Source organism: Bos indicus, chromosome 16 (assembly GCF_029378745.1).
Source record: "Bos indicus isolate NIAB-ARS_2022 breed Sahiwal x Tharparkar chromosome 16, NIAB-ARS_B.indTharparkar_mat_pri_1.0, whole genome shotgun sequence".
NCBI classification, from domain to species: Eukaryota; Metazoa; Chordata; class Mammalia; order Artiodactyla; family Bovidae; genus Bos; species Bos indicus.
The window spans coordinates 49855395-49872050 of NC_091775.1; positions in this window are offsets into that span (position 1 = coordinate 49855395).

Here is a 16656-nt window from a genome sequence, read left to right on the forward strand (position 1 = left end):
CAGACTCACGTCCATCGAGTTGGTGATGCCATCCAGCCATCTCATCCTCTGTCATCCCCTTTTCCTCCTGCCCCCAATCCCTTCCAGCATCAGTCTTTTCCAGTGAGTTAACTCTTCGCATGAGGTGGCCAAAGTACTTACCTCTTGTAAATAGTACTGCTCTGAACATTGTTGTTATTCTGTCATTCAATCATGTTCAACTCTGTGACCCCATGAACTGCAACACACCAGGCTCCCCTGTCCTTCACTGTCTCCCAGAGTTTGCTCAAATTCATGCCCACTGAGTCGGTGATGCTATCTAACTGTTTCATCCTCTGCCACTCACTTCTCCTTTGGCCTTTTTTGATGCTCCTTTTTCAGCATCAGGGTCTTTTCCAATGAGTCAGCTCTTCACATCAGGTGGTCAAAGTATTGAAGCTTCAGGTTCAACATCAGTCCTTCCAATAAATATTCTGGGTTGATTCCCTTTAGGATTGACTGGTTTTATCTCTTTGCAGTCCAAGCGACTCTCAAGGTCTTCTCCAACACCACTATTCAAAAGCATCAATTGTTTGGCACTCAGCCTTCGTTATGGTCCAACTCTCACATCTGTAAATGACTACTAAAAAACCATAGCTTTGACTATACAGACCTGTGTCAGCAAAGTGATGTCTCTGATTTTTAATAAATTGTCTAGGTGGTTTGTCATAGCTTTCCCTCCAAGGAGCAAGTGTCTTTTAATTTTGTGGCTGCAGTCACCATCTATAGTGATTTTGGAGTCCAGGAAAATAAAATGTCACTTTTCCCCCACTTTTTCCCCTTCTATTTGCCATTAAATGATGGGACCAGATGCCATGATCTTAGCTTCCTGAAGATTGAGTTCTAAGCCAGTGTTTTCACTCTCCTTTTTTCAGACTCATCAGGAGGCACTTTAGTTCTTCACTTTCTGCCACTGAAGTGGTATCATCTGCATACATGAGGTTGTTGATATTTCTCCTGGCAATTTTGATTGCAGCTTGTGATTCATCCAGCCCAGCATTTCTCTGGGCTGCATAGATGTACTCTGCATGGAAGTTAAGTGAGCAGGGTGACAATATACAGCCTTGTCATACTCCTTTCTCAATTTTGAACCAGTCAGTTGTTCCATGTCCAGTTTAAATGTTGCTATGAACATGAATGGAAGAACTGATGCTGAGGCTGAAACTCCAATACTTTGGCCACCTCATGGGAAGAGTTGACTCATTGGAAAAGACCCTGATGCTGGGAGGGATTGGGGGCAGGAAGAGAAGGGGACAACAGAGGATGAGATGGCTGGATGGCATCACCGACTCGGTGGACATGAGTTTGGGTAAACTCTGGGAGTTGGTGATGGACAGGAAGGCCTGGTGTGCTGCGATTTATGGGGTCGCAAAGAGTCAGACACAGCTGAGTGACTGAACTGAACTGATGAACATTAAGTGGTTCTTAAACACAGTGAAGATTTTAGACCTCATTTATAATCAGAGAAATGCAAAAATGAAACTCCTGAGAGGGACATTTTCAGTGATCAGATGGATAAAAGTCAAACACATGAGAGCACAGGATAAAGACACAGCCCTTCCCAACTCTGCCAGGTATGCCAAGCAAAGTGTGTCGCTCTTCACCTGGGCCATGGGAAGTGCACACACCATTTCAACCAGAAATGACTTCTAGGTGTTTAGTCTTTGGATTTTACTCACTCAAGGGCAGAAGATGTTGTGTGCCCAAGGCTCTTCATTGCAGTATTGTTTGTAATGGCAAAAAAGTTCGGGAAACAACCTTAGTGTCTATCAACAGAGAATGGATTGATGGATTGTGGTACAGCCACACAAAGGACTGCTTGGCCACCATTAAACAAATGATGGGATGATAATAACGTGCATGCTGAGCTACAGAAAGATCACCAGGACCCCGCTGAAGAAGAGCAGGGTGGGACAGAGGGCGGTGACGTACACATGCAGACTGTGTTGGAAGAGAGATTCATGGTCACCCTAACTGCACGCCTGTCCACCCCAACTGCCCAAAGCTCATACCCAAGGACCTGCAAAGAGAACTGCAGGGAACCTGGAACCCAGAGGGAAGCCCAACCCTGCTCTACATGTCCTTTGGATGATTTGTACTTGAATTGTGTGCGTGAAACAAAACAGAACAATTTTTTTTTTAAACCCATTTATCTGGAAGCCACGGACCCTGGCAGCAGCTCTGGACTCTGGTTCCACATGAGAGGTCTGGGCTTGTGTCCTGTTATTAGATTTCTATTTTATCTTTCCACTCAAGGGCCAAAGGCACTTCTCCAAGGCCCCCACGCTTTGAAACTATAGTCAGAGAAATGCTTTTAGTCTCTAGGAGACAGGCCCAAGGGGACCCCGTGACAGAAATGGGCTGGTCTGAAATCTGCCTTCACTCTCAGTCTCCCTCCCCGCCTTCTGACTTGCTTTTTCTCTCTTCCAGCCTGTGAATGCAACTGACCGGGAAAACAGCATCTTCCTCTCCTGTGGCTATTCTTAAACAAAACAAGAATTGTGAAGTTGCTGAAACCGATTGTGAGTCTGACCAACCCAGCACAGAGTCTGGTCCATGACACCAAGACTGGACAGAAGGGTTTAAATCGCTCCCCAGCCTACAGAGTTGGCATGAAGACATTCGAGTATCTTAGAGATGAGCATTTTTCACCAACGTGCTCAACCCAACAAGGATAACATTTTGATGAGAAAGATCATCTGTTTTTATTCTGAGAGACTTTCAAGAATACTATTACAATTCCATAAGCTCTTGGTAATATCTTAGGAGAGCCCATAATACATTTTTGCCATGCTGAGTTTCTATATTAATACACTCAAGCGCTAATCCTTCAGAGGCTTCCAGGAAAACTCGTGCCATCACAGTGAAAACAATTGCTGTGATTTCCATGGAGAGCACAGCTGTCAGGTACAAGAGAACATTTCAAAACATCTCTTCCAACACCTGTGTTTATTTTTAAATGTATATATGTTTTCACTGGGGAAGACGGGAACAGAGAAAAACACATCAGGCAGAGCTGACTTGCAGGGAATTTGAATCAAATTGTTTGACAGTTGCCCACCACACTGAACACGGAAAGCAAATACCAATTAGAAACTAATTATCAGATCAAAATTTGATTATCCACAGGAGCAAGACTGCAGAGATGTGAATAACCAGACTCACATGTGAGGACTCATCACAGATCCGGAAAAGTGAGAAGAAACTGGCGATCTTCAGGTGACCTGCACTGGTGCAAGGATAGGAGGACACGGGGCAGATAATGGCAGCTGGGAGCCCATCTGGGCATTTGATTGAAAGTCCCAACAGGGGAGCCACGACGATTCCCTCTTCCCAGGTGGACACGGAGCTTCTTTAGGGCTAGTTCCAGCATCACCTGATGAGGCATCCGCAAAGGTCAGCACAGAGATTATAATCGGCTGGGAGCTTGGGCCACATCTTGCAACTTTGCCCTTCTTGTCAGCTGTTATATTTTCATTTAAATTAATGTGGAAAGGGGCTTCCCTGGTGGCCCAGTGATTAAGAATCTGCCTTGCAAAGCAAGATACCAGTTCAATCCCTGGTCCAGGAAGATCTCACGTGCCAAGGAAAAACTAAGCCCTTGTGCCCCAACTCCTGAGCTCACGCTCCACAGCTGGAGAAGCCGCCACAGTGAGAAGCCTGCACCCCACAACCAGAGAGCAGACCCTGCTCGAAGCAACTGGAGAAAACCCATGTGCAGCAACGAAGACCCAGCACAGCCAAAAAATAAATAAATGTTTTTTAAAATTTGTGCTAAAAGATAATTTGGAGGGAAATCAATTCTAAAATCCCTTTCGTTGACTTGGGAAAGGTGCCAGAGAACATAGGTTTGGGCACCACTCTCCTCCCAATCCATCAAGGGACCTGACCATGGGCACCATGCACAGCCCGACGAGCGAAGATGGGGCAGAAGAGGAGAGACCCCGTACCTCTCCAAACAGCCCACTGGGTCTCATTCCCTTCCTTTCTCTGTCTTAATTCGGGCTCTTTCTTCAGGTAGAGGAGATAGCAAGGACTTGGGTTCAAATCCCAGCCCTGCTGAATGTCTAAACTTCACTGAGCTTTGATTTCCACAGTTGTTAAATGAAAAAAAGTGGGAGGGTGGGTAATAGCTTTACTTTCATTCTTGGTTTTTTAAAATGTATTATGAAATGTCATACATTCAAAAGAGTGTATGTAACATATGTAAACAACTAAAAGAACAGTAATACAACAAGCACGGTCTACCCAGCCCCCGACCTGAAGGCGCATCACCCATAATGGGGTTGTCTTGCTCTTTTCTGTCACCTCTGCATACCCCCGAGCCCACACCTTCCTGAATGCTATGTGCCTCCCAAACTGTCTTTTCCTTTTTAAAAAAAGTTTGCACTTATTTATTTTGCTTTTTGACTGCCCTGGGTCTTCATTGCTGCAAGCAGGCTTTCTCTAATTCTGGTGAGTGGGGCTACTCACTAGTTGCAGCAGGCAGGCTTCTCGTTGCAGTGGCTTCTCTCATTGCAGAGAACGGGCTCTAGGCACTCGGGCTTCCGTAGTTGTGGTGCTCAGGCTTAGTTGTCCCGCAGAATATGGGATCCTCCCAGACTAGGGATCGAATCCGCATTGGCAGGCGGATTCTTAAGCACTGGACCACCAGGGAAGTCCCCAGCTGTCTTTTCTTCATCCTCTAACACGTATGTTTGAATCCCTAAGCAATTTTAGCTTTGCAGGTTTTTGAACCTCATGTAGTAGACTCTTGCCCTATTCTGTAATTTGCCCTTTATTGGTGAACATCAAGCTTTTAAAATTTTTATTTTGAAATAGTCGCAAACTTACAAAATAGTTGCAAGAGCAGTAAGGATAACTCCCATAGGCACTTAGACCAGATGCCCCAGGTTTTAACATGTTGCCATCGTCACTTTTCCTCATCCTCCCTATGTATGTGTATATGTGTATATATATATATATATATATATTCATTTTTTTCTGAATAGTTTGAAAGTAAGTTGCCCCTTTGCCCTTTAATACTCTGCTATGTGTCTCCTAAGGAAAAGGGTATGCTCTTATATAATCAGAGTCCAGTGATTAAATCCAGAGAACTTAATACGGTTACCTACAATCTCTGTTCCAGTTCTGCTGGTCTTCCCAGGCATGTGCTTTACAGTACTTCACCCTGGTACAGGGCCCAGGTCTGGGCCACATGCTCATCCCTCTTTAGTCTCCATCTCCAGAACAGCTGCTGGGTCTTGCTTAGTTTCTCACGATGCTTACAGTTTTTATGGAGACGGGACAGTGAGCCCAGAGGGCAGACTCCACTGGGCTTGTCCGGTATTTCCCTGTGCTCAGATTCAAGATATGCAGGTAGGCCAGGACCCCACCCACATGACCCTGTGACCCTCTCCAGCTTCACCTCTGCAGGTGTGTGGTGTCCACCTGCCTCCCTCCAGGTGATGCCACCTTGGATGGGGCAAGAATCCTCTGGTGTTCTCCACCATCTCCACTGACTAGAGACTGTTTTCCTTATTCACAGAGAAGCACTTTGAGACCACACACATGCCCTGACTCTCACCAACCCCTCCAACCCCATTTAGAATCCATTGATGACTCTCCCCCAAGCCAATCTTAACCACTATTGATGTGAAATTGTGGCTGTGTTCTCCAACACCCTCCATGTTCATCGCCAGCATTCAACCATGAAGACCCCTCCTTCCCCCTCACTGACCTACATATTTCCTGAACTGTTCGTTTGCCTGTTTATTATCAGCATGGACTTACAGTCCACTGCAGTCCTGATTTCCTTTGATGATCTTATTATCCCAGATTTGGCCAAGGAAAGCACCTATGTCTTTTCAACATCCCCATCATTTTTCATATATATCCCATACTGAAAACTCCAGTCCACCTTCACAGGTTTCCTCATACCTTCCTCACTCTGGGCCTCTTTTTTTTTTTTTTTCATTCACAGGGGGAGACCCTTTTCACTTCAGACACAGGTTTTCACTTCAAAGCATCCTCTGTTGAACAGGCATTCTGAATTTTAACATGGTCTCATTGATCAATATTCTCCTTTATAGCTACCGTTAATTTTTATACCTTGTTTAAGTAATTCTTCCCTACCCTAAGATCATAGAAATATTTTCTCTTACTGTCTTTTAAAAGTGTCATTGATTTTCCAATAACTTTGAAAACCTAGTTAATTTACAATAGAAAAATTAAGAAAACTGACTGATAAAAAAATCTGTGTAAGTCAATGTCCATTAAAGAAGCAAACAAATTATCAGAAATCTCTTTTCCTCCCTCAAAAGGCACCAAGAAGAGGTGGTTTGTCAGCAATTTTTTAATAAACCAAGGAATGAATTATGCTGAGATTTGAAAAAGAAGAAAAATTTTCAGAGACTGAAAAGGAGGGGAAACTACACAATTCACTGTATAAAACTGGTATAAAATTGATGGCAAAGCTTGCAAAGGTGATAAAACAATAGATAAATTTCATGCATAAATATATACATCAAATATTTTTTAAATACATTAGCTGATCAAGTGTCTTGTATCATTTTTAAAAGATTATGTTTCATGACAAGGATATCCCTGGAGATAAGAATGTTTCAACATCCAAAAATTCCTTAATACAGCATTTTCACAAATGAAGAAAGCACAGATGATCATCTCAGTTGATGTACATGCTGAACCTCACTGATAATCAGAAAAAGCATCTAAACACAAGATTGAAATTTTTCCCACTCCTCAGATTAGCAAATGTAGATAAATTGTGAATTTTTTATAAAATGATGTGCTTTGCAGTAGCCGAAATAAGCAAACAAGACCTGAGATGTGTCAATGGAAAAATCTTTTTCAAACCTGATATTGAATTTAAAAATTGTTTCAGGTGATACACCATATCATTTTGTTAAATGTTCAGACACCCAAAAACCTTTTATATTTAATATATACAAAATCAGAAGGCACAATACTCAGTTGGTAAGCATAGGTTCCAATTATATACTTGCCAATAATTAGTTGGTAAGCACAGGTCCCCAGTTCAACTCCTGGGTCAGGAAGGTCCGCTTGAGAAGGGATAGGCTACCCACTCCAGTATTCTTGGGCTTCCCTTGTGGTTCCGCTGGTAAAGAATCTGCTTGCAGTGTGGGCGACCTGGGTTTGATCCCTAGGTTGGAAATATCCCCTGGAGAAGGGAAAGGCTACACACTCCAGTATTCTTGCCTGGAGAATTCCTTGGACTGTATAGTCCATGGGGTTGCAAAGACTCAGACACGACTGAGCGACTTTCAGTTTCTTTCAAGCATAGGTACCACCCGCTAAATTGTGGTGCCTGTTGTCAAAATCTGTTCTCTACACCCATATGCGTGTTTAAAATAATTTTTAACGGGGAACTGAGTTTCAGTTTTGCAGGTTTTAGAGATGGTTGTCGGTGATGGTTACATAACAGTGTGAAGACTTACTGTCACCAAACTGTACACAAATATAGTTAACAACAAAGAAGGATATATGTATATATATCTGAGTCACTTCGCTGTACAGCAGAAATTAACATAACATTGTAAATCAATCATACTTCAATTAAAGTTTTTTAAAGACCCTATTCTAGATTCTGAAGGCCACCTGCACACGTTGGTTTGTGGCCCCACCTCCTTCTTCAACATACATCTGTCCAAACTCTGCTTCTGTTGTCACCTCTCCTCAGACTCTAATGCTCCTGCCTCCCTCTTACAAGTACAGCTGTGGTGGTATTGGGCCACCCTGATAATCCAGTATAATCCCCTCACCTCAAGATCTTTAATTTAATCCTATCTGCAAAGTCTCTTTTACCCAGTAAGGTCCGAAGTTTAGGTGGTTACCCTCACCTCCTGCAATCAGAACTAGGTTTCAGGTTCCCTAAATGCTTGTGTCTTTTGGCTTATATGCCTTCTCTGGAAAATACACGAAATCAGTGCCTTCATCCAGATAAGCCACAATATCCACCAACCCGAAATGTCATCAACGTAACAATCATTCGTTTCTCCTGCACAGTCAGCTGCACCTCTCTGGGGCCGCTGTCCTTCCGGGCTGATGCAGTAATACACATGTCCAGAGACACTGTCCAGATCACCTTGGTTGGAAGAGAGGGCTGGAGTTTGGGAACCAGCTACTAAACATGTCTCCCCAAAGCATCACCTCCACTCACATTTCCTTCGTCAGAGAAAGTCACATGGCCACTCCCAAATTACAGAGGCCAGGAAGCAAAACCTCCCCAGCAGGAGGAAATAGAAGAGAATCAGACTGTGGTGACCGGTATGAACACCTGACAGCCTCGTTCCCGGAGGCCTGACTTGGACGGGAGCTCACATCACAAGTCGGGCACGTGCGTGGTTTCCTCTGCAGCAACAACCACAACGAATTAGGAAAATAAAACTAAAGGTGTAAGGGAGATAAAAAGGGAACTTTAATACCTCTTGCGAGCGTGTTGGTATATCCTAAAAAACACAGAAGTCTGCGTCCTTTGTTATCTGCAGAATAAACAAATCCTTGGGCATCCCTCGCAAGGGCACCTTGATGAGTGCCGTTCTCAGGTGAAGCCGGAGCCGGCAAGACCCAATTCATCTTTGGGATTGTCACAGGCTGTGCAGACAAGGACGGCAGCTGGCCCCCCGATCTCCTTGGAGGACATCCACCCACAGCCCCTCCAGGAGGTTTGTAAGATCATTAAATGATTCAGTGTGGGAGACTTCAAGGCCGGATTCTCAATCTTTTAATCTCTGTGGAAAGTTGCATTTTTTGTTTTCCTTCACTGACTCCAGGTGTTGAGAAATAATCCACACATACACAAAATGCACATATTGAAAATATCAGCACATTTCCCCACATCTTGCTCATCAGTGGTATGGATAAATAAGCAATGCCTCAGACCAGCCTGAGAGCACGTTACCTTCCACATCCCTGTGCCCTCTGCCCTTTTCACAAGGGTGACATGAATGTGACACAGTCCACAGCTCACTGCCCTTGACACTGAGGGTCCCAGGACTCCAGGTGTGACATGTCTGTAGAGCATCACTACCTGAGATGTGCATCGATCTACTCTTTTCATCCTCAGAACAGCCCTTAGACAGGTGCTGCCACTGTATCTATCTTAAGGAAGAAACTGGGGGCTACAGAGGTTGAGTAACTCATCCAAGGTGATTGTTACAGATAGGATCAAGATCCCCCCAAAATGTGCTACGTCCTAACCCTCAGGGCCTCAGGATGTAACCTTAGAAGAAAATAGGATCCTTTTGGATGGAATCAGTTAGAATGTGGTCATTGTTGTTATTCAGTTGCTCAGTCATGTCCTACTGTTTGTGACCCCATGGACTGCAGCACACCAGGCTTCCCTGTCCTTCACTATCTCCCAGAGTTTGCTCAAACTCATATCCATTGAGTTGGTGATGCCATCCAACCATCTTGTCCTCTGTTGTCCCCTTCACTTCCTGCCTTCAACCTTTCCCAGCATCAGGGCCTTTTGTAATGAGTCAGCTCTTCCCATCAGGTGGCCAAAGTATTGCAGCTTCAGCCTCAGCATCAGTCCTTCCAGTGAATATTCAGGGTTGATTTCCTTTAAGATTGACTGGTTTGATCTCTGTGCTGTCCAAGGGACTCTCAAGATTCTTCTCCAATAATCTATAAGAGAAAAAGAATCTGAAAAATAATAGATAGATATATATGTGTAACCAAATCGCTTTGCTGTTGACCAGAAACTAACACATTATTGTAAATCAACTATGCTGTGCTGTGCTTAGTCACTCAGTCATGTCTGAGTCTTTGCGACCTCATGGACTGCAGCCCACCAGGCTCCTCTGTCCATAGGAATTCTCCAGGCAAGAATACTGGAGTGGGTTGCATGCCCTCCTCCAGGCGATCTTCCCAACCCAGGAATTGAACCAGGGTCTCCTGCATTACAGGCGGATTCTTTACCAGCTAAGCTACCAGGGAAGCCCCATAAATCAACTATATTCCCATACAAAATAAAAATTTTTTAATGAAATCTGAAACTCTAAAAGGCATCCTGAGGTCAGCTTCCAGCTTCCAGTGCTGAGGTCAATGGTCTCAGCACAAAAAAACCCCTGGTATATTCACATGAGCATCTCAGGTGCAGTTTAACCAGATCCAGAGCCAGTCCCTCACCCGCCGGCCAGGTGCAGACTGTGGGTCTGTGTTATGCAGAGATTCAGACACTCCATCCCCTGAGGTCTCGCCATGGCTCAAGGGTCTGGAGTAACAGCACAGAAAGCAGTCTGCCCAGCTGTGCAAGCTCCCTGAGTGAAACTGACCAGAACACAAAGCAGTGTCTGTGGACTCTGGTCCCCACTGCCCACATCCATGCACCGTTTTCAGCTTAAATACAACAGATCAACACACGCAGGCATGAACTTTAAATGGCATTCCTCAGCAACTAGGCTTCCTGTATTACGTGATCACCTGAGAAATATGCAAATACAAAGTGTTTCCACTGCTGTGTTCACGTTATGCTCTCTGAGCTCCGTAAACCCAGCCACGGCTTAGAGAATTCTCTCCAACACAAGCTTTCTGCAAACACCCTAGCTCGTAATTAATTAGAACAAGGCTACGGCTCCTCTGTGTGGTGTCTTGCCTTTGATGTGGCATTTCCAAACAATCATCCTTCAGGAGAAAAATATCCAGCAACTGGCCGAGAAGATTAAACTCCTTTACCTCTGAAGGATAACAGGCCAGGCATGACATGTGGACTCAGACTGGAATGGCTGCAAATGGGCCCCAAGTAATGCTTTCCAGATGGACTGTCCGCCCAGCCCTGAGCCAGGCAGCAGTCTCATTGCTGGAACTACTTGTCCTGAAAGGACAGGCTTGAATCAGAAACCTCAGAGATGCCAAAGCAGGTACAGTTGAAAGACAGTAAATAAAGTTGCATAGACCTAACCCATTAAAAAGAGACACTGCAGCAGGAAGGACAAGGTGGAAGCACAGAGATGCCTCTGGATTTTAATAGGTCGTGTTCATTCGCCAGGGCTATCTTAACAAAGGGCTACAAATGGGGTGATTGAAACATTAGAAATTCGCTGTGGGACTCCCCTGGTGGTCCACTGGTTAAGAATCTGCCTGGGCTCAGGCCCTGGTTGAGGAGATAAGGTCCCACATACCACGGACCAACTAAGCTCAGGGGGCACAACTAAGACCTGATGCAGCCAAACAAACAAACAAAAGAGAGAAGGAAATTCACTGTCTCCTGCTTCTGGAGACAAGAAGTACAGAATCAAGGTGTCAACAGGGAGCAGCCAGCCATGCTCCCTCGGAAGGTGCTAGGGAGCTGTGCCAGGCCTTTCACTGTGGCTCACCCTTCTCCAGTAGGATCTCATTCAACTAATTACATCTGCAATGACCCTATTTCCAAATAAGGTTGAAACCAAGCAGGACCTTTGTCTCTTGTTTATAGAAAAACCTTAGCCTCCTAGGCTTTCCCCACGTTCCAAAGAGCAGATTTAATCCTAGAGGTGAAAAAATGCAGAAAGAATGGGAAATAATCAAGCAAGACAAAATAATAATGCTTTAGCCACTCAACAAAAGTCAAGGACCTTCAGTTCCTCCTCAAGGACTCTAGATAATATCCTGAGCCATGGCCTTTGAGCTGTTTTGCAGATATTGAAACCCCCACCATGTGAAAGAAGTTAACTGCATGCTGCCCACAAACAAGTAGACCCCGGACGGGTTGTAACCAGAAGGTAGATGATGTTGAGTCCAGATTACCTCACCACCCACCAATCAAGAGTATCCACAAACTAATCATGTACCCTGAGACCCTCTCCCTCAGCCTGCCTTTAAGATCTTTTCTCTGATAAAAATAAAAATGAAAATAAAACATGGGACCAAATTAAATGTAAAAACTATTACACAACAAAGGAAATCATAAACAAAATGAAAAGGCAACCCTCAGAATGGGAGAAAGTATTTGTAAATGACAAACTGACAAGGGATTAAACTCCCAGAATACACAAAGAGCTCATGCAGCTCAATATAGAAAAAAATTAAAAATTGGCAGAAAACCTAATAGACATTTCTCCAAAGAAGACATATAGACAGCTGAAAGGCCCCATGAAGAGGTGCTCAACATTCCTAATTGTTGTTGTTCAGTTACTCAGTCACATCTGACTCTTTGCGACCCCATGGACTGCAGCACATCAAGCTTCCCTGTCCTTCACTATCTCCCAGAGTCTGCTCAAACTCATGTCCAGTCGGTGATGCCATCCAACCATCTCATCCTCTGTAGTCCCCTTCCCCTCCTGCCTTCATCTTTACCAGCATCAGGGTCTTTTACAATGAGTCAGATCTTTACATCAGGTGGCCAAAGTATTGGAGCTTCAGCATCTATCCTTCCAATGAATACTCAGGACTGATTTCCTTTAGGATTGACTGGTTTGATCTCCTTGCAGTTCAAGGGACTCTCAAGAGTCTTCTCCAACACCACAGTTCAAAAGCATCAATTCTTCGGCCTCAGCCTTCTTTATGGTCCAACTCTCACATCCATACAAGACTACTGGAAAAACCATAGCTTTGACTATAAGGACCTTATTCAGCAAAGTAATGTCTCTGCTTTTTAATATGCTGTCTAGGTTGGTCATAGCTTTTCTTCCAAGGAGCAAGCGTCTTTTAATTTCATGGCTGCAGTCACCATCTGCAGTGATTTTGAAGCCCAAGAAAATAATCTCTGTCACTGTTTCCATCATTTCCCTATCTACTTGCCATGAAGTGATGGGATCAGATGCCATGATCTTCTGTTTTGAAAGTTGAGTTTTAAGCCAGGTTTTTCACTCTCCTCTTTTACCTTCATCAAGAGGCTGTTTAGTTCCTCTTTGCTTTCTGCCATAAGGGTGGTGTCATCTGTATATTTAAGGTTATTGATATTTCTCCCGACAGTCTTGATTCCAGCTTGTGCTTCATCCAGCCCAGCATTTCGCATGATGTACTCTGCATATAAGTTAATTAAGCAGGGGACAATACACAGCCTTGCTGTACTCCTTTCCCAATTTGGAACCAGTCTGTTGTTCCATGTCCAGTTCTAACTGTTGCTTTTTGACCTGTATACAAGTTTCTCAGGAGGCAGGTCAGGTGGTCTGGTATTCCCATCTCTTGAAGAATTTTCCATAGTTTATTGTGATTCACACAGTCAAAGGCTTTGGCATAGTCAATAAAGCAGAAATAGATATTTTTCTGGAATTCTCTTACTTTTTTGATGATCCAGAGGATGCTGGCAATTTGATCTCTGGTTCCTCTGCCTTTTCTAAAACCAGCTTGAACAGCAGGAAGTTCACGGTTCACGTATTCCTGAAGCCCGGCTTGGAGAACTCTGAGCATTCCTTTACTACCATGTGAGGTGAGTGCAATTGTGCAGTAGTCTGAGCATTCTTTGGCATTGCCTTTCTTTGGGATTGGAATGAAAACTGACCTTCTCCAGTCCTGTGGCCACTGCTGAGTTTTCCAAATCTGCTGGCATATTGAGTACAGCACTTTCACAGCATCATCTTTTAGGATTTGAAATAGGTCAACTGGAATTCCATCACCTCCACTAGCTTTGTTCATATTGATGCTTCCTAAGGCCCCCTTGACTTCACATTCCAGGATGTCTGGCTCTAGGTGAGTGATCACACCATAATGATTATCTGGGTTGTGAAGATCTTTTTTGTACAGTTCTCCTGTGTATTCTTGCCACCTCTTCTTAATATCTTCTGCTTCTGTTAGGTCCATAGCATTTCTATCTTTTATTGAGCCCATTTTTGCATGAAATATTCCCTTGGTATCTCTAATTTTCTTGAAGAGATCTCTAGTCTTTCCCTTCTATTGTTTTCCTCTATTTCTTTGCACTGATCACTGAAGAAGGTTTTCTATCTGGGGGTTAGGCCTTCAACAAACCAATTTGGGAGGAACATGATTCAACCAATAACACGGATGGAAGAGTTATTTTCAGTCTCATCCAAGGACTTATAGCAGGGGTCCCTAACCTCCAGGATTTAATGCCTGATGATCTGAGATGGCGCTGATGCAATAATAATAAATATAAAGTTCACAATAAGTGTAATGCACTTGAATCACCCCAAAACCTTCCTCCCATTCCATATCATGGAAGAATTGTCCTTTAGGAAACTCATCCCTGATGCCAAAAAGGTTGGGGACTACTGCCTTACCCAACCACTAGGAGAAAACCCCTTGCCTCCCCTCATGCCAGGTGATTTGCACACTGTGTCTGGCGAGGCTACGGAAAATCAGATCAGCTTAAATTGGCTTGAATTCACAAATCCATTGAACACCCCAGGAACTCTTTCCAAGAATAAGAAAAGTAAATATTTGGCAGGTGGACCAGTGGTCAATGAGTTAGAGTGATTTCAGGGCAGGACAGGGTGAGGAAGGAGGCTCCCCACTGCCCAGAAGCCGCCTTCTCCCAGGGTCAGGCACATGCAGGACCAACACCTGCTCAGACATGAGAAGCATCTCCTCACATTCTGCCCCTGAGGTGCCTCGTTCGCCTCGCCTGGTCCTTAGCCCACTGCCCGTAGTTACTGGACTAGGAGCTGGTTCCAGCTTTTTCTAGGACCTGCATCAGATCCCAACTCAAGTCTCCATCAAAAGCAAACAAACCAAACCCTCCAATTCAGCTCTGGAAGATGGCTCACACATTCCTGCAATATGAAATATAAAAATGTAATTGCTAGTGTGGAAGACCCAATAAAGGCGCTTGACTAGTGTGGGAATGTTTCATTTCTTTCTAATTTGTTGTAAGCCAGCCTCAGCAAAGAGATCACAAAGCTTTTCTTCTCTCTCGTACAGGCTTTGATTTAAATCCAGCCCTCAAAAGACCTGAGGCAATGAAGAAAACTACAGAGTGGGCAAAAGTTACTTTCCATGTATAATTGGAGAAAATTGAATGGATCTTGTTCTGCAGGCCTGTTATTAAAAAGTTTTCCCCAGAAACTTCTTGCAAACAAGTTTGAGAGAAAGCCAACTTCTAAGTGCTGGGGTGCCTGTGTCCCTAGAGGGGGGCAGCGTAACTTGGCAAATAAAAATGTTTACAGGACGCTTTGGTTTTATATGAAATAACAACATTGATTTAGGGAACAAACACTAAAGTTTTCTTTAGTTCCTGGCAACTCTCCTCTTTAATCACAGGAAGCAAACAAGGAGAGCCCTGCATTGCTGTAACGGAGAATAATCAGTAGAAGACGTGTGACTCAGATGGGTGTCTGCAGTCAGCTTAAAAGGGAACTTAGCTGTGTTTACAGGTATGCACTGAGGCTGCTCCAGTGCAATTACACCATGGCCAGGAGATTCGCGGAAAACCACCCCCTCCAAAATGGTCAGGCAGAAATCCACTTGAGGACACACCCAGGCAACCACAACCCAGTGGGATCTTGCCTTAAAAATAGTCAGTGGGGGAACTTCCCTGGTGGTCCAAGGGCTAAAACTCCACACTCCCAATGCAGGGGACCCGGGTTCAATCCCTGGACAGGGAACTAGATCCCACATGCCACAACTAAGAGCTTGCAAGCTACAACTAAAGATCCCACGTGCTGCAACTAAGACTCAGTGCAGCCACATAAATAAATAAATATATATTTGGAAAATAGTCAACACGATGCCAAAATCCACAAGAAGGGCTATGTGAGAACAGAACTGTTTCCCCAAAGAACTTCCTGCAGCAGGACCCCAACTCAGGAGACTTTAGAGTCCAAGCTGTTCCTCTGATGCTCAACAGAGAAGGGAGGGTGAGGCTCAGAAAAGGGTGGGGGAAGGGGCCACAGTGAGGCTCCAGAACCAGCAAGCAGTTCAGCCAGGATGGCCCTGCAGCCTCCTCAGTTGGCCTGGCCAGCCGGAGTCTGCACACCACGGGTGTAAAAAGATGTGCAGGGTCACACTCCCCCGAGGGAGTGTCCAGCTCAACAGGGGACAGTCGTGCGTGCCACCACCTACAATAAAGGTGGCGCTATGGTGTTCAGGAACAGGAAACAGGAGCGGGCAGGCTTCTGTGGGCTTCAGAAGAAGGTGAGTCTGTCAAGGGCCTCCTCAGACCAAAAGATGGCCAGGGGAAGGCTGAGAGGTCTGGGAACACACTGCCAAGGTTTGCAGAAGGCAAACCACTCCCTCTGTGGATGGAAAATCAAAACAGGGTCAGTGTTGCTAAAAGAGCCCCCCCAGGCAGAGCCCCTGAAAGGGACACCGCCTGGGTGGAGTTGGACTTGCTGACCTGACCTGGATAATCGAGAACATCTGCCAGAAACTCGGGACAGTCCACCTCCCTGTCAGACCCCCGACCCTGAGACAGCGTGTGACTCAATGAAGACAAATATTTTCTGACCAGCACCAGTCATGATCCTCTGTCTGCATAAGCCCCTGACTCTTTCTCTTCCTTGAAATGCTCTTTCCAGGTTACCCGACTCTGTTTCCCCAACTGCAATTCTTAAGATACTCAAGTAAACTTTATCTTCTTTGCAGCCTCTTACATCATCATCATCATCATCATCATCATTATTATTATTCTTTTGGTTGACAACTAATAGAGCACAAGGGTTAGAGCTAAAGGAATAGATCCCATGTGGAGTTAGGTTTGTTCTCTGTTACAGTTGTTCTGTGCTGCTGGGGCTGAAAGAT